A 14,792-nucleotide genomic window follows, 5' to 3' on the forward strand; every position below is an offset into this window, starting at 1 on the left:
GAAAGACCTAATTCTAAGGCTTCGTCTAACGGGAATAGTGTAAGTAGGGCTTATTGTTGTAAAACTCATGCACTAAAGAAAGAGAGAAGATTTTGAATTTTAGAGGTAGCAAATTTCAATAAAATCAGCCAATCTCCTAGATTTAAGCTGTAAAATGCAATCAGGACAATCTCCCGAAATTTCGGAAAAAATGTCTAGGACCGTGGCGCTCAGAGTGCACACGGTCCTCGTAACTTTTTTTGAAATTTTCAGGGATGAAAGTTATGATGATTTTAAAGCTAATCTAAAAAAATTGAGTGATTTTACGATCTGTAGATAGGCCAAATTAAAGTTGCAATCTCAAAATTGAACCCTACCAAGATTGTTGAAAAATGCAAATTTTGAATTTTGAAAAAGAGAGGGAAACTGAAATTTTGAATTTTATGATTTTAGAGGGAATGCTAAAAGCAATGCAAGTTTTGAAATTTAAAAGTTGACTCGATTTCATGCCAAATTCAAATTTGAAAGTGGAAATCAAAGTTGTAACAATTAAACACTTAATTTCAAAAGTCACAAACTGCAAAAATTTGAATAAAACACTGAAATTTCGGATGAATGCTAACACACTTTTCAGATTTAGGACTGTAAGAAACACAATTTTGATATGAATTTTAATTTCAACAATTTTTGAATGATTAGTAGCCTCAATCCAAGCAATCGCTAGACCAACTTTGACTGTAATTTTGAAAGTGTTAAAATTGATAAAATCGGCCAAAATTCTGGATTTTAGCAGAAAAATACAGTAAGATCTAGCTCCCGAAATTTCGGAAAAAATGTCGGGGACGATGGCGCTCGGGGTGCACACGGTCCTCGCAACTTTTTTCCAAATTTTTAGGGATGAAAGATATTGTGATTTTATTGCGGAATCCAAAGTTACAGCCGATTTGGAAGTGTTTTGATTAGTGAAATTATCAGTCAAAGGTTGAATCAAGAAGGTTTTAAAAATTAGGGTTTTGACACTTAACCACTTAATTTTCAAAATTAAAGCACAGATATGATTTGATAATTTGCAATAGAAGGGTAGATCTGAAACAAGCATTAACAATTAAACATTTCACAAGTTTAATTACTAAAAAGAAAATTTTAGGGTTTTTTTATGCAATCAACCTCTAAAATTTGCAAAAGATCAAACATGGAAATTTAGGAAGGCAAAATTTTCAGATCTAACCATGAATAATCAGAATGAGGATGTTCACGTCGGGTTCACCAAAATGTAAAGTGGAAAAATCGAACCCTAGTCGTTCTCCCCTCCCCAACTCCAAGGAGAGAGAAGGGAGAGTCACTAGGGTTGATGGTTTTCACTTAGGAGAGACTTTACATTCAAAAGAGGGGTTGAAACCCACAAGATCCAATCCCACGCAATGCAAGATTGGATTCTATATGAGTTTCAAGGGTTGTGATAGCAAGGATACCCTCTTTTGTAAAGAAATGTAGATAGAAATATTGAACTAGGAATGCATGTAAAGTGGGAAATATTCACTTATAAACAGAGATAGGGTTATGATATGAAGCTGCGGACCTGGAATTAGCAGTAAAATGTCGAGACGGAGCTGTTCTGCAAATTTGAGTGAAAGTTGACAGGACGATGGCGCCCGGTGTGCACACGGTTCTCCGAAAAATCCGCGAAACGAAGGTGGATCTGTTCATCTCTGCACAAGGATTCCAGATCTTCAATTACAGCCGCGTACCTGCAACCTTGTTGTAAGGATGTTTGTATCCTTATATGCGAAGGTATAGATGTTGTTGTATGTTGTATGTTGTATGTTGTAGTATGTGATCTCCTCTTCAATGGTTGAATCCTTGTCTTGAATGCAACACTTAGCCTTGAATGGAGACTTAGAATGATCAATTGCTTGAAGGAATGCTTGAATGTTTGAATGCTTGAATGTTTGAATATCGTTTTTGCACCTTTTCCATCTTACCAAAATGGGAGAGGAAATGTAGTTTATATACTTGCCAATTAGGGTTAAAAGACTGATTTTCCCGACCTTAGGCCAACCAGGAAAGTTTATTTTCCAATTTGCAAACAAAAAGACCCGAAGTCCCATAGGAGGCCGGGCCCAAAATAGGGCCAAGGACCAGGGCGCTGGGCGCCATGGTCCCACCACCAGGGACAACGGGGTGCAAGGAGGATCAGGCCAGGGTGCTGAGAAATGCAGTTTTTGGTGTCATGAACAAGTTTCGGGGTCTCCATTCAGGTGCCATGTTGCATCACCATCGTGAAGACCCAAATGCAGTCGAAATTGCAAGTGTCGCAATTTTAGGACGCTACAACCCTTACTGCTGATACTTTGTATCGTCGAGGTCTAGATGATACTCTTCTTTGTTGCCTTGATCGTAATGAATCTGACTCTGCTTTACATGAGCTTCACGAAGGTATTTGTGGCACACATACCAGTGGTACTACTCTTGTTAAAAAGCTTCTAAGGATGGGATACTACTGGCCTACAATGGAAAAAGATTCTTATCACTTTGCAAAAAAGTGTCCTAAATGCCAGATCCATGGCAATCTTATACATGCACCAGCACAAGAACTGCAACCATTCACAACATCCTGGCCCTTCTGTCAATGGGGACTAGACTTAGTCGGCAAAATTCATCCTTCATCTTCAAATGGACACAAGTTCATTATAACTGCAACAGAGTACTTTACCAAGTGGATTGAAGCAGTCCCCATGACCACAGTGATTGGGAAACAAATTGCCTATTTTATCCTTAATTATCTAATCTGCAGATATGGTATTCCCAATTCCATCATCACTGATAATGGACGACCTTTCAAAAACCAAGATGTCCGAGAACTATGTGAAAAATTTAAAATACAACATCGTTTCTCTACACCATACTACCCATAGGGGAATGGTTAGGCAGAAGCATCCAACAAAACGATATTGAAAATTTTAAAGAAGACAGTCAATGATGCAGGCAAAGATTGGCATGTGCAGCTTAATCCAGCACTTTGGGCATACAGAATTAGCATTCGCACACCTACAAGAGCTAACCCCTGGAGGTAGAAATTCCCTCTCTTAGAGTCTCTCTGAAAGGCTTAATCCCAGATGAAGAGTATCGAGTTAACCGATTGCAAGAACTTGAACTATTAGATGAAAGACACCAGCATGCTTATGCTCATCTCAAAGCATATCAGCAACGTATGTGCAGAAGCTAAAACCACAAAATCATTCCCTGAATTTTTTAAGTTGGTGACCTAGTACTCAAGGAAAATCCTAAAAATCAACAAGATCGAGAAAAGAAAGGGAAATTTGAACCTAACTGGTTAGGTCCCTATGTCATCATATCAGTCTATGGATCAGGCACTTATCAGCTAACAACTTCAGAAGGAGATGTGCTCAACGAACCAACTAACAACATCCATCTGAAGAGATACTACACTTGAGTAATCTAAAACGTGGAAAAAGTCAAAAAATAAAAAAATAAAAAAAAAAGAAAATAAAATGGTACAATAAAAGCAACTGGTGAAAACCTGGTAACAGGCGCTATTGTTAAAGAACATCTCCTCTATCTATATCCATATCCTTATCTCTGCAATAAAGCACTATCGGCCATCGCCCGACATTTTATCACAAATATCCATTTAGGACATACTTAGCATAGTCACTATCCCGATTTATCCGTCTGGCCTTTCACCACATCTCACCATGGCTTGGTAATCACTGTACATACCCACATCAAGAGGTACACTTAGCTAGGGGCAATAACCATCAAATACTTGCAGCATGTTCAAACCGTCAAGACTATTTGCAAAACTCAGAGCATCATATCCAACAACTAAAGGCTCACGCAAATCACAAAGAAAAACATTGATCGTTCAAACAAAGTCACAAAAGAAATACGATGGATGATTTTCTGAAGTATCACATGTTGCATTTTTGCATTTGAACTTTTTTGAATTATTGGATTCTCTAAATTTTCTCCACAATCTTTCACAGCTAAAGAACATCGGGAAACTCCAATATTTTTTAGTCTTTTGTCTGCGAGGTGATCATTTGTACTGTGTAGACACTTGTCTCAAGACGTGATTCAAAACACATCACTGAAGACATGATTCCACTTTACGCATACAAACGGTTTAATCATGTCTGTTTATATGCAATCCACACTCTGGTCATCCTAGTTCAATTATACCTTGACGCTTGTGCTTTCTTGCAAAATCAAACATCATGTAAATTTTTCTCAGGTCATCATGGTTCAATTATACCATTATGCTTGAATAAATTTTCAACATATCCCAAGATCAATCAAGGCTCAATGATGATAGATATATTGAAAGCAAATAACATGGGGCTATATCGAATGACAAATACAGAATGAGGATGCTCAGAAACAATTAGTTGCATATCATTTTACAATTAGTTGCATTTTCAAGATACATATCATACATCTCATTTTAAAGATACATCTCACAGCATATCATATCATGCATTTCATTTTCAAAATACATCTCATAACATCATGCATTCACATCACATACATATATCTAAGCATTGTATCATCATAGAATAAGCACAAGCATATAAAAAAAAAATCCATAAAACATCACATGATCAAAGAAAATGGTGTCATATATATATATATCAACAAATGATCAAAATACAATATCTATCATGTCTATGCCCAGTACAACAAAAACAATGATAAAAAATACAATGGAGACAACATCTCTCAAGTATGACTATCTCCTGAGGGAGACGGTCTTGTAGCAGATGTCCCAACCCCTGGATCTCCAGGTGGATCATGTCTTGAAGGCCCCGTCACGCCTTTGCTCTCTAACCGCGAACCAGTCTCTCGAGATCGACTCAATCTTAACTATGTGAAACTCTGTACCCGACGCTCCTTGGGCACCGCATCCTCGTAATGTCTCCTGTAATACTCCACCTCCTTGGCTCTCAAAGCCAGCTCTCTCAAGGTGTATCTCATCGGACCACCTACTGCCGCTCTCTGCAAACTCGCTACGAGCTCCTCTACTTGACCCCACCGCTCTATCTCAGTATCACGCTCTGTGGTCAGCTGTGTAATCTGATGCTGCTGTGCCAGCATCTGTGCCTGCAACTGCTGCACTGACAACTATAGCAATCTAATTTATGCATCCTCCACATGTGTTGGAATCCACATCTGTAAGGGTACCTATGAGGGGGTGCCCCCTGTCCCTCTACCTGTCCTCGGTGTTGGCGGAGGTAATACATCTGATCTCCTCCTCTGAGTCGGTCTCTGCACATCCTCATACCTGCCAACCGCTTCTATCACCTCCTCCACCCGCTCCTCCTCTCCAACTCTGATCGCCAAACCCCCTCTCCCTCTATCCAAGACCACCCGTCGGACAACTCTCTCTGCCCGTATCACCCTCCCACCACTGTCTCCATCCCTATCTCCTCTCCTCCTCATCTCCAATCTCCCTCTAACTACTCGCTGACCTCTCCCACCTCCTCTATCATCTCCTCCATCCCCTCCTCCTCCATCCCCCCTCCTTCATCTACCTCCTCATCATCATCGAATGCTGGAATCATCTCCACTGGATCACATATCCTGGCTACTGCCCATGCTGCGAAGAGTCCTACAAACTCATGAGTCATCCCTACATCCATGATCTCAGGGGCATAATCCCAAATCTGGTTGGCTAACTAAAAGAACTCATCTACTGCCGCTATGTTGTCAATCATAAGACCCCAATCTAGGATGTCCTGTCTCCGTCGAACATATAGGCATGCTCCTTGTGGTATGCCCTACTGCCGCAACACCCGACTATGCAAAAATATCTCTATAATAAAGGGCATCTGCCCTATCAGATATCGGGACATGAAGACATGTGGCATCTTCATCCCATCCTCAGCCCAAACCTCACAACCTGTATATGGTCACCAGACGACCGTATCAATGTCATCCAGCACTCTCCTCCAATGCTCTAATTTGCCCAGCTTGCGCTAGACAACTATCCCCCTATACCCATATGCATAAGCACATCCAACAAGCCTATCCCTATCTACCAATGGCCTAGCCGTGGGAATATGCTCTCATGCCCATACCTGGAGAAGTGTCACACCAGCTGATAGACTGTCATATCCAAGGTACACTACCTCATGAAGATCCCTGTATAGATGGGCCAGCATAGCTGATCCCCATCCAAAATGATGACCTTGTGTCACCATGTCCTCCAGCACTAACCCCCATCCAATGGAAAATCCCTTCGACCTATGGTCAAAACATAGAAAACCACCAATGAAACCTGCTAGAACTGATGGCAAGGGAGCATAATCCAAATCCAAAAACTCTTGCCATGGGATCTCATAGCTGCAAAGGGTATCATCCTGAAAAATCCAGCGCAATGCCTTAGTCCCACCCTCCTCTGTCTACTCATATGGTAGCAGTGCACCTACTACAGAAATCCGCAGAATCCGGTAGCAATCCTCAGGTGTCACTGTCATCTCACCTATAGCTAAATGAAAGGTGTTCATCTCGCTATGCCACCTCTCTACCAACGTTGTCAACAAACCCCGGTTTACAATAAACCGAGGCATCTCTGGCAAAGAGGTCAAACCACACCTATCAATAATATCCCTGTCTCCCTGTGTCAATCGTGGTATCAATGACCATGGTCTCATAAATCGCTCACGCGATTGCACTACACCAAGACGCTCCTGTCAAACACAATGCAAGTCCAAATATCAGTTCTCTTATCAACATATGGATATCAAAATCAAAATCATCTCAAAAACTTGAAAACTTTGAACAAATCTAAATCAAGTTTCACATCATATCACTCCATCAAATCATATCAACTTATAATACAACTCAAGTTTCATAAACATATCAACTTGTAATACAACTCAAGTTCCATATCAACTTGTAACACAACTCAAGTTCCATATCATCTTGTAACACAACTCAAGCTCCATAATTTCATATCAATCATATTCATATCCCAAAACTTGAAAACTTTGAACATGTTTAAATCAAGTTCCACAAAATATCCAAAATATATCAAAATCACTATCAACTTGCAACATCACAAAATAAATCAAGTCGTATCAGAACTCATAATGGACATATTAAAGACAACAGACACAGAAACTGGCAAAAAAAAAAATTCACTTATCCCGGCAAACCTGACATTATCTACAAAACTTTCTCATTCACAAAATCCCACTTTATCAAACAAATTTTCCTGTATGTGCTAACCTATCCTATCCAAACGCCAAACTACATCTCATGCGCTACGCTGTTTTGTCTACGTGCTACCTAACCAACCCTATGCGCTAAGAAAACCCTATGTGCTATCCTTTTCTTTGCAAGCACCCTCTAAAAAACCCTATGCGCTAAGACCCTCTATGCGCTATTCTATCCCCTTCATGCGATATGCATTTAACCCCATGCGCTAGGTTACACCTACATGCTATCTAACCCTACCCATGCGACCTCCTACAAGCCCTATGCGCTACATTTACTCTACGGGCTACCTTTTTTACCCTCTGTGCTAGCCTATGCACCCGATGCGCTAACCTATCCCGAAGCGCTACCCTAACCTAACTATGCGCTAGTCTAATAATTTTGGACACTACCCTATTCGGTGGACCCTACGCACTACAAATTTTTTTGTATGCGCTACACTTTCGACGCGACGCGCTAAAACATAAAATCTGCATGGAAAATTCAAAAAAAGTACCAAAAATGACAAAATCAAAAATCCAAAAAGGGTCAAAAGGTTGACTTACCGGTGGTCCATATGCGGTGGGCCTCTGATACCTCCGCACATGCTCGAATCAATGAGTAGAATATGGAATCGACATGTTGACTCTTCTCCAAAAATCACTCTCTCTAAAGTCAACAAAGCACAAATGAGACAAAACAATGCACTTTTCCCCTTTTTTATAGGGTGAATTGAAATTAGGGTTTAGAGATGGGGCACCTAACTTGCTCGCGGTCTCTGTCTAACCCTAACAGACATTATTAATCGGGAGATGAATCAACTTTTCACATTCCACATTGACAAAATTTTAAAATGGAAACAAAATTCTCAAATTAAATTAAATTTTCAAAAAATTTGATTCATCTCCCGAGGGGGCATTATCAACATCGATTATCAAAACTGGGGCATGGCATATCTCAAAATAACAAAAACAAAAAAAATTGATCATAAATCACAATGATGCATCATTTTCTTTGAATTAACATGTGCACACACGTCACTTCAAAGAGGGGCAAAATGTAGACATATAAAAATGACCATACTCCTAAATGAATATCTTATGTTCATTCCTCTATTTAATAAAATCCAATTTAATTGAATCACTCACATTCCTCTATTTAATTAAGTAAATTACTCAATTTATTTAAATTAAATTCACTAAACCTCTTTTACCATTTAATGGGATAAATCATTTTATTCAATTAAATCCCTTCTATCCACTTTTTAATTAAATTCAAATTTAATTAAATAGTTTACCCTAAATTGAATAAATCTAATTTATTCAATTTCCCAAATTGCAACCAAACTGAATTAAATTAACTTTATTTCAATTAAATCCTATTATTTCTCCATCCACTTGCAAAATCCTACATTTCCCACTTGCCTCCTAAACCCTAGTCCTAACCCCCCTTCTAGACTCTTCTAATCACTTCTAAATTAGCCTAACCCATCTCCTAAATATTGTCACATCCCTAAGCAAAGGGAAGTCACTTCTCAAACCCTCAAAGTCTTTGAAAACCATTAAAGGCTTCAACAACTTAACTTTGAAAGTCTTCCAAACCATTAATGGTTAACTCAACCCTCCAACATGATTAAAGACTTTCTCTAAACTCAACCTCCATGTAACCCAAGGGTCTCATCAAGCATTTATTGCTTTGACCATGGTTATTCCTCAATCCTTTGCACAAGAGTTTATCCTTTGGGTAAAAGCTTTATCCAATGGGTAATTCTAAACTAACCTTAACCCTTACCCCCTAAGGTAACCATTAGGTCTTCTCAAGCATTTAATGCTTCTCACATCTCCTCTCAACCAACCCTATGTTGCCAATTGTCACTATTTCATTGGTGAAAATTGTAAACATGGATTGAGCAACTTTCAAACTCAACCCTTGATTAACTCTTTCAATCCTGGCCATCCATTGCCCTATTTTGGCTATAAATAGAGCTCTCATTCCTCCATTTTCATATATGCAAGCTCTTAGTATCATACTTATGCTCAATTTTATCACATTTAGTCTCTCTCTTTGCAAATAAGAATTAATCTAATAATCATTTTAGATTGCTTCTTTTATCAATAGCTTAACTATATAACTAAGTATATCATGTTAGGATATTATCACTACTAATCTTGTCATCTTATAATCTAGTTCATTTCATTTGTAGGATCCTGCATATATAGGTTGCATTCTCATGTTAAAATCAACCAAAGCATACCTCATTCTTGCATTTGTCATCCCTAAACCACTTTGCTCAGTGATCTGAGAGCAGAGAAATTGGTTTGTGGGACCTTGTGAGATAGAGAACCATGGAACCAACCTTGGGAAGCTAAGTCATCCTTCATGACTCCATAGCTTGCACCAAGAAATCCTATGGGTGTGTGGATAAGTCTCCTTGGGCTTCATTTTTCGCATTTTAAGTTCTATTGACCCTCTTTTCCCACACACACAAGGAAGTACGAAGATCTACACAAATCTTGCCATCTTCAATGCAAGCAGGGAGAAATCATATGTGCATGGGAAGAGGGGCCCAATCCAATGCAACCATTTGTCTCACCATAATCTGGAAAAATCTTGGCCTAATGAATGCATATTGAAATTGATGACTGGAACTATTCAACATACTCGAAAACTTCAAAGATAAATGTGCATTGTGCATTCATTTGAATATGGTGTTAGCTGGAAATTACAAGCCACAATTGTCAGTCTGAATCACTTGAGGTTGCTAAATCAATCCAGGAATCGATTGCAAGGACATATAACTCCATGTATTGAACAAATATTGCCTTTGGAATATTTGCAAGCGAGCATTTTGTTTTGTTCTAACTTAGCAGTTCTTTTTTAGACTTTTATGATTATAATTAATTCTATTTCTTATTCTACTTGGACAGACATCATCTAGATCTCAGTTACAACCACAGTTCTACCATTGGATTTGCAGGCTTCACAGCTTGGCTTGCAAGTTTCTATTTGTCTTTATAGAGGTAAGGATTGTTATGTTATGCTTAATCTCTGTTTCGTGCCTATTGTTGCAGCATTGCTTTAATCTTAATATGCTCACTCTTAAATCTCTTTAAAGCGTGTCATTTTCTCCTTTTGTGAGGTCATAATATCTATTAATGATGGCAACATTATTTGTGTTTTTTTTTTGTTTTGAATGGAAAACTTCTCGAAGAGTACTCACCTGATTCCAATGTTAGATAATAAGCCACCATGAATCATAGACCTAGCTCTGTACGAGATCGATCTTAGGTTGCAGTTGTAATGGTTTCTTAGATTGCAGTTGTAATGGTATTTGCACAATAAAGCTCTATGATTATATGTGATCTATATGTGTGAATGCTTTGCTGCAGTTCTCTCGTTTAGCAGCATGATTGACACTTATATATCATTAATTCATTCATAATCATGCTCTGATAAGTACTACAGACTTGATAATACATATTCAGGAAACATGGAACAGAATGGTATGGGTTTGATTTACGACTCCATTTTGTAGGCCAAGAGATAATAATTGTAAAGGATTCTAGTTTTGTAACCCTAAACGTCCAGTCCTCGGATGAGAAAAGAGAAGCCATCTCATAAAAGCATTCCGGGGACTAATTACGGACCTGTGTGGGAATGAATCTTCCCAGTAAAGAAGTTGTATATTGGAAAGTGTTGTTATTATTTTTGAATAGGTATTTTTTGACAGCTTAGGTTTAAGCTAGTTTCTTTTCAATAGGTATTTTTTAACATCTTACATAATACTTAAGCAGTTTTTTTTTTATTTTCATGATTACAGTTCTAAGATGAACAGGTTGTTGGGCACTTCAAATAAAACATGAAATTTGTTTCTAAAATCATCTAAGACCATTTGTTCAATTTTTTTCAGGAAACAACTATAAGACATCCTGAAGGAACATCTACATAGTTAGATGAGAGAGTTAGGCATTCAAATTCAAAAGGAGGTAATTATAATAAAAAATCCACAATTTCAGATAGATAGAAAGTCTAGATGAAGAGAAAATTATATGCATACGACATAACAATCAAAAGTTAAAAAATTATTGCTGGCCTGAACTGTGTTGTTTATGTAGCAATTATTCTATGCGCATCCTATATGTTGCTAACACATTGTTTACACGATGGAGACGCCATTCTACTGTGATGCATTCCATTTGCACTTATTGAATTCCATTAGCATTTGCAAATACTGTGCAGCTCCAACCAACGACTCAACTTTCCTAATAGGACGCCCAACATGGATACCCCTGCCCATTACAAACATTCGAGCATATACCAGTGTAAGAGACCAGCAAACATAACTCCTTGGCCTACACAGCCCTACTGTGCAAGACTGCAATTGTAGAAGAAACACAGCCTTTTCTTTTGAAGGAATAACAACACAACTCTAGGCTTCCAGACGGCAAAATGCATGTGTTCGTCGCCCTGACTTAACTGGCACACTCGAAGCTGACGGATTTTTGGTTTCCACCGTTTCTTTGGTGAACGTCCATACCCTCATGTCCGTTCGGTTCAAAGTACAGTCACCGTTAGTATTTGAATTAAAAAAACCTCCCGGCTAGAAGTTTGAAAACGTTGGATGGCACAAAAAAAGCGAGCATTCCCCTTGTTTCATTGCTGTCATGGAAGATTTTTTCCAGTTGCAAAGATTTTTATCCCTGCTAGATTGCTTATGCGAGTGGTTTCTGCAACAGAAAAAAGACATGGGCATGCTCACGATGGGGTTAATAAATGGGAGTTTTGGAACAGGGTATAGGCATCGATCAAAGCATAACAAAGGACAATTACTGGCTGATCTTACAATGGAAAATCCTTTGGTAGATATGCATCCAAATTGTGGAAGCATAGATAGGGCACATGAACTGTTTGACCAGATGCCTCAAAGAAATGTGGTAGCATGGAACCTATTTGATTGCAGGATATGCACAAAATGCGTTTCTTGTAAAGGATTCAGAAATTCTCAAACAAATGCGATTGGTAGTTGTAAACCCAGACTCTGCAACCTTTGCCAGTATCTTCCCAGGCCTAGTGAATATGGGAGCTTTACAATGGAGTATGGACATCCACCATGGGACACTGGAAAGGAATTTTACGAGATGCTGTAGCTGCAGCTACCCTAGCAGATATATATGCAAAATGTGTAACCTTCAACAAGGTACGTGAACTGTTTGACAGAATGGCTTAAAGAATTATTTAACAGAGTGTCATGATTCAAGATACGTAAAAGGTGGAAGCATAGGCAAGGCACGTGAACTGTTTGACATAATGGGTCAAAGAAATATGTCCTCATGGAACACCCCGATTGTAGGCTGAGGATGTCTTCTTAGGTTCATGATGTGCCAAAATAAATTTTTGAGTCTTAAATATTTAAATTTTTTATTCAAAATCATGAATCTAGGCTTAGTGCCACAGAGAATATCAATCAAAGCAGACCTATGGCATTCAAATCTTTTGAGTGGAAGAGTACTGACACTAGCAATATTGTCAACAATTGTTTGCATGCTATCATACTCTTATTCCAAATATAATATTGTCTTATGGTCTTTGTAAATTTCTTGCCATTAATAAGAGTATTACATTACACGTAAACATGGAGGAGATGTCAATGTTGATATATTGTAAAATAAATTCTTTTATGAGATCCATACCAAGCACTTATGACAGCCACTGGAATCTTATCATTTATGAGGAATGAAAGAAGTGGTTTGTCTTATTAAAAGTTATCTTATAATGCGTTTCCTCATAACATTTGCTTTTGTATTTAAGTCATAAGAAACACAAAAGTAGCTCAAATTTATGGTGTATGATATTGTACAAGTTCTTTAAAAATGTATTGGAATGAAGCAGCATCATTTTTCAAGCCTATGTTTAGTTGTACAACTAACAAAACTTGTAGTTGATTTGTCCATTCGTTTCAATATTACAAAAAACAACAATTCTCAACATTTACACGTAGAGATGTTATTGTAATGATGTTTAGTGGCTTGATATATATATATATTATGAATAGAATCGAAGATATTATTTTTTTGTGCATTTGTTGTATACTTAATTTTTCTACTTGTGTGTTTATCTATTTGTTTTTGATAAAGATAAACAGGTTTTACATTGACCCGAAACCAAGAGTTTTACAGAAACTGGCCATCAGCCAACCAAACAGAAACCAACAGCAAAATCGGGAAACACCCCAGACCGATCTCAAAAGCAAAAAGAAACAACAGACAACAAAACAAAGCACAGACAAACACTCAATTAAGCGAGTGCACCAGCTCCTTGTTCTTCTGGATAGTAATCTTGTTGATTTCCTCCAAGTCCTCCATAATGAACCTTGAGGTACCTTTATTGTTGCTCCTGCTTCTGGTCTTGGAACTTGGGCCCTTAGTTTTATTGCCACCCACTGCAAAGTCTTCACCGCCCAGTTCTTTCTTTCTATTATTGTCACCAAGATAATCATTGTCAATAGGATTGGATTTGTACTCTGCCACCATGGCATTGATCTTTTCTAGCCCCTCCATACTATTTCTTATAGCCTCCTTGCTTATGTATACCAGTTTCTTAATGTTATTATTGATCTCCTCCATAGTCTGCTCAACCTTCTCAATTTATCTATTTGTTAGGATTGTGTGGTTGAATAATTTTTTAATAGACATATTATGTATGACTACATTAATAGTATTAGAGCTTGAGTTATTATGAGAGAAAACAATAACCCCACAATAGAAATATCATGTGAATTGCAATATCAATGATCCATAGAAGTCTCATAAAGAAATCTTATGAGCATATGACACCATAGGTGACCATATGAGAGTTGGTTCATTAAAAAAGGGAGTGTGTAGGTGTCTTTGAGTACTATAATGTTAGGTAGAAGATATGCATGTGTGAACATCCTTCAACAAGTGTGTTAGGTAAAGGTTGCATTAGATTGGAATAAATGCATTTGAGAGAAATGATAAAATATCCTCTAGTACTATGTTATTGGAATAGGGTTGTTAACAAAGCACTAAAGGTGAAGCAATCAACACTAATTGGCATTATATGAAGTTTTTTGAAAAGGGGAATCTATCAAATTGACCACCAACAAACAAGATTTAAGAGTAACTTCATTTTTGCAACTTTGACTTGTGAGAAAGGTGAACAAATGGAAGCGCCAAACTTCAAGAAATTTTCAAGTGACATGTAACTAAACTTCTTGTAAAGGATAATTTGAACTAAGAAGTAACTTGGAGTGGATTTTTGGCAAGATGTTGACTGGAGCATTCGCATGGATAGAGGCAAAGTCATAAATTCAAACTTAGAGAGATTCATGAAGAAGAAAACTAAAAATAATATAAAAAGCTGATAAAAATAATGAAAAACATATTTCCCTAGATTGGTCACTTAGAAAAGTAGATAGAAGTGATGTAACATGTTGAATCTAAATAAGAGATTCCATGAATACTTTTGCAAACTAAATTTCTATTTTTAAGATGATTTGAAAAGGGATCAATAGTGTATGATGTGCTAATAGATGTATGGTGAGACAACTAACATCAAATGAAGTGAAAAATCAA

This window comes from Cryptomeria japonica, chromosome 10, assembly GCF_030272615.1.
Source record: "Cryptomeria japonica chromosome 10, Sugi_1.0, whole genome shotgun sequence".
In the NCBI taxonomy this organism is placed as follows: Eukaryota; Viridiplantae; Streptophyta; class Pinopsida; order Cupressales; family Cupressaceae; genus Cryptomeria; species Cryptomeria japonica.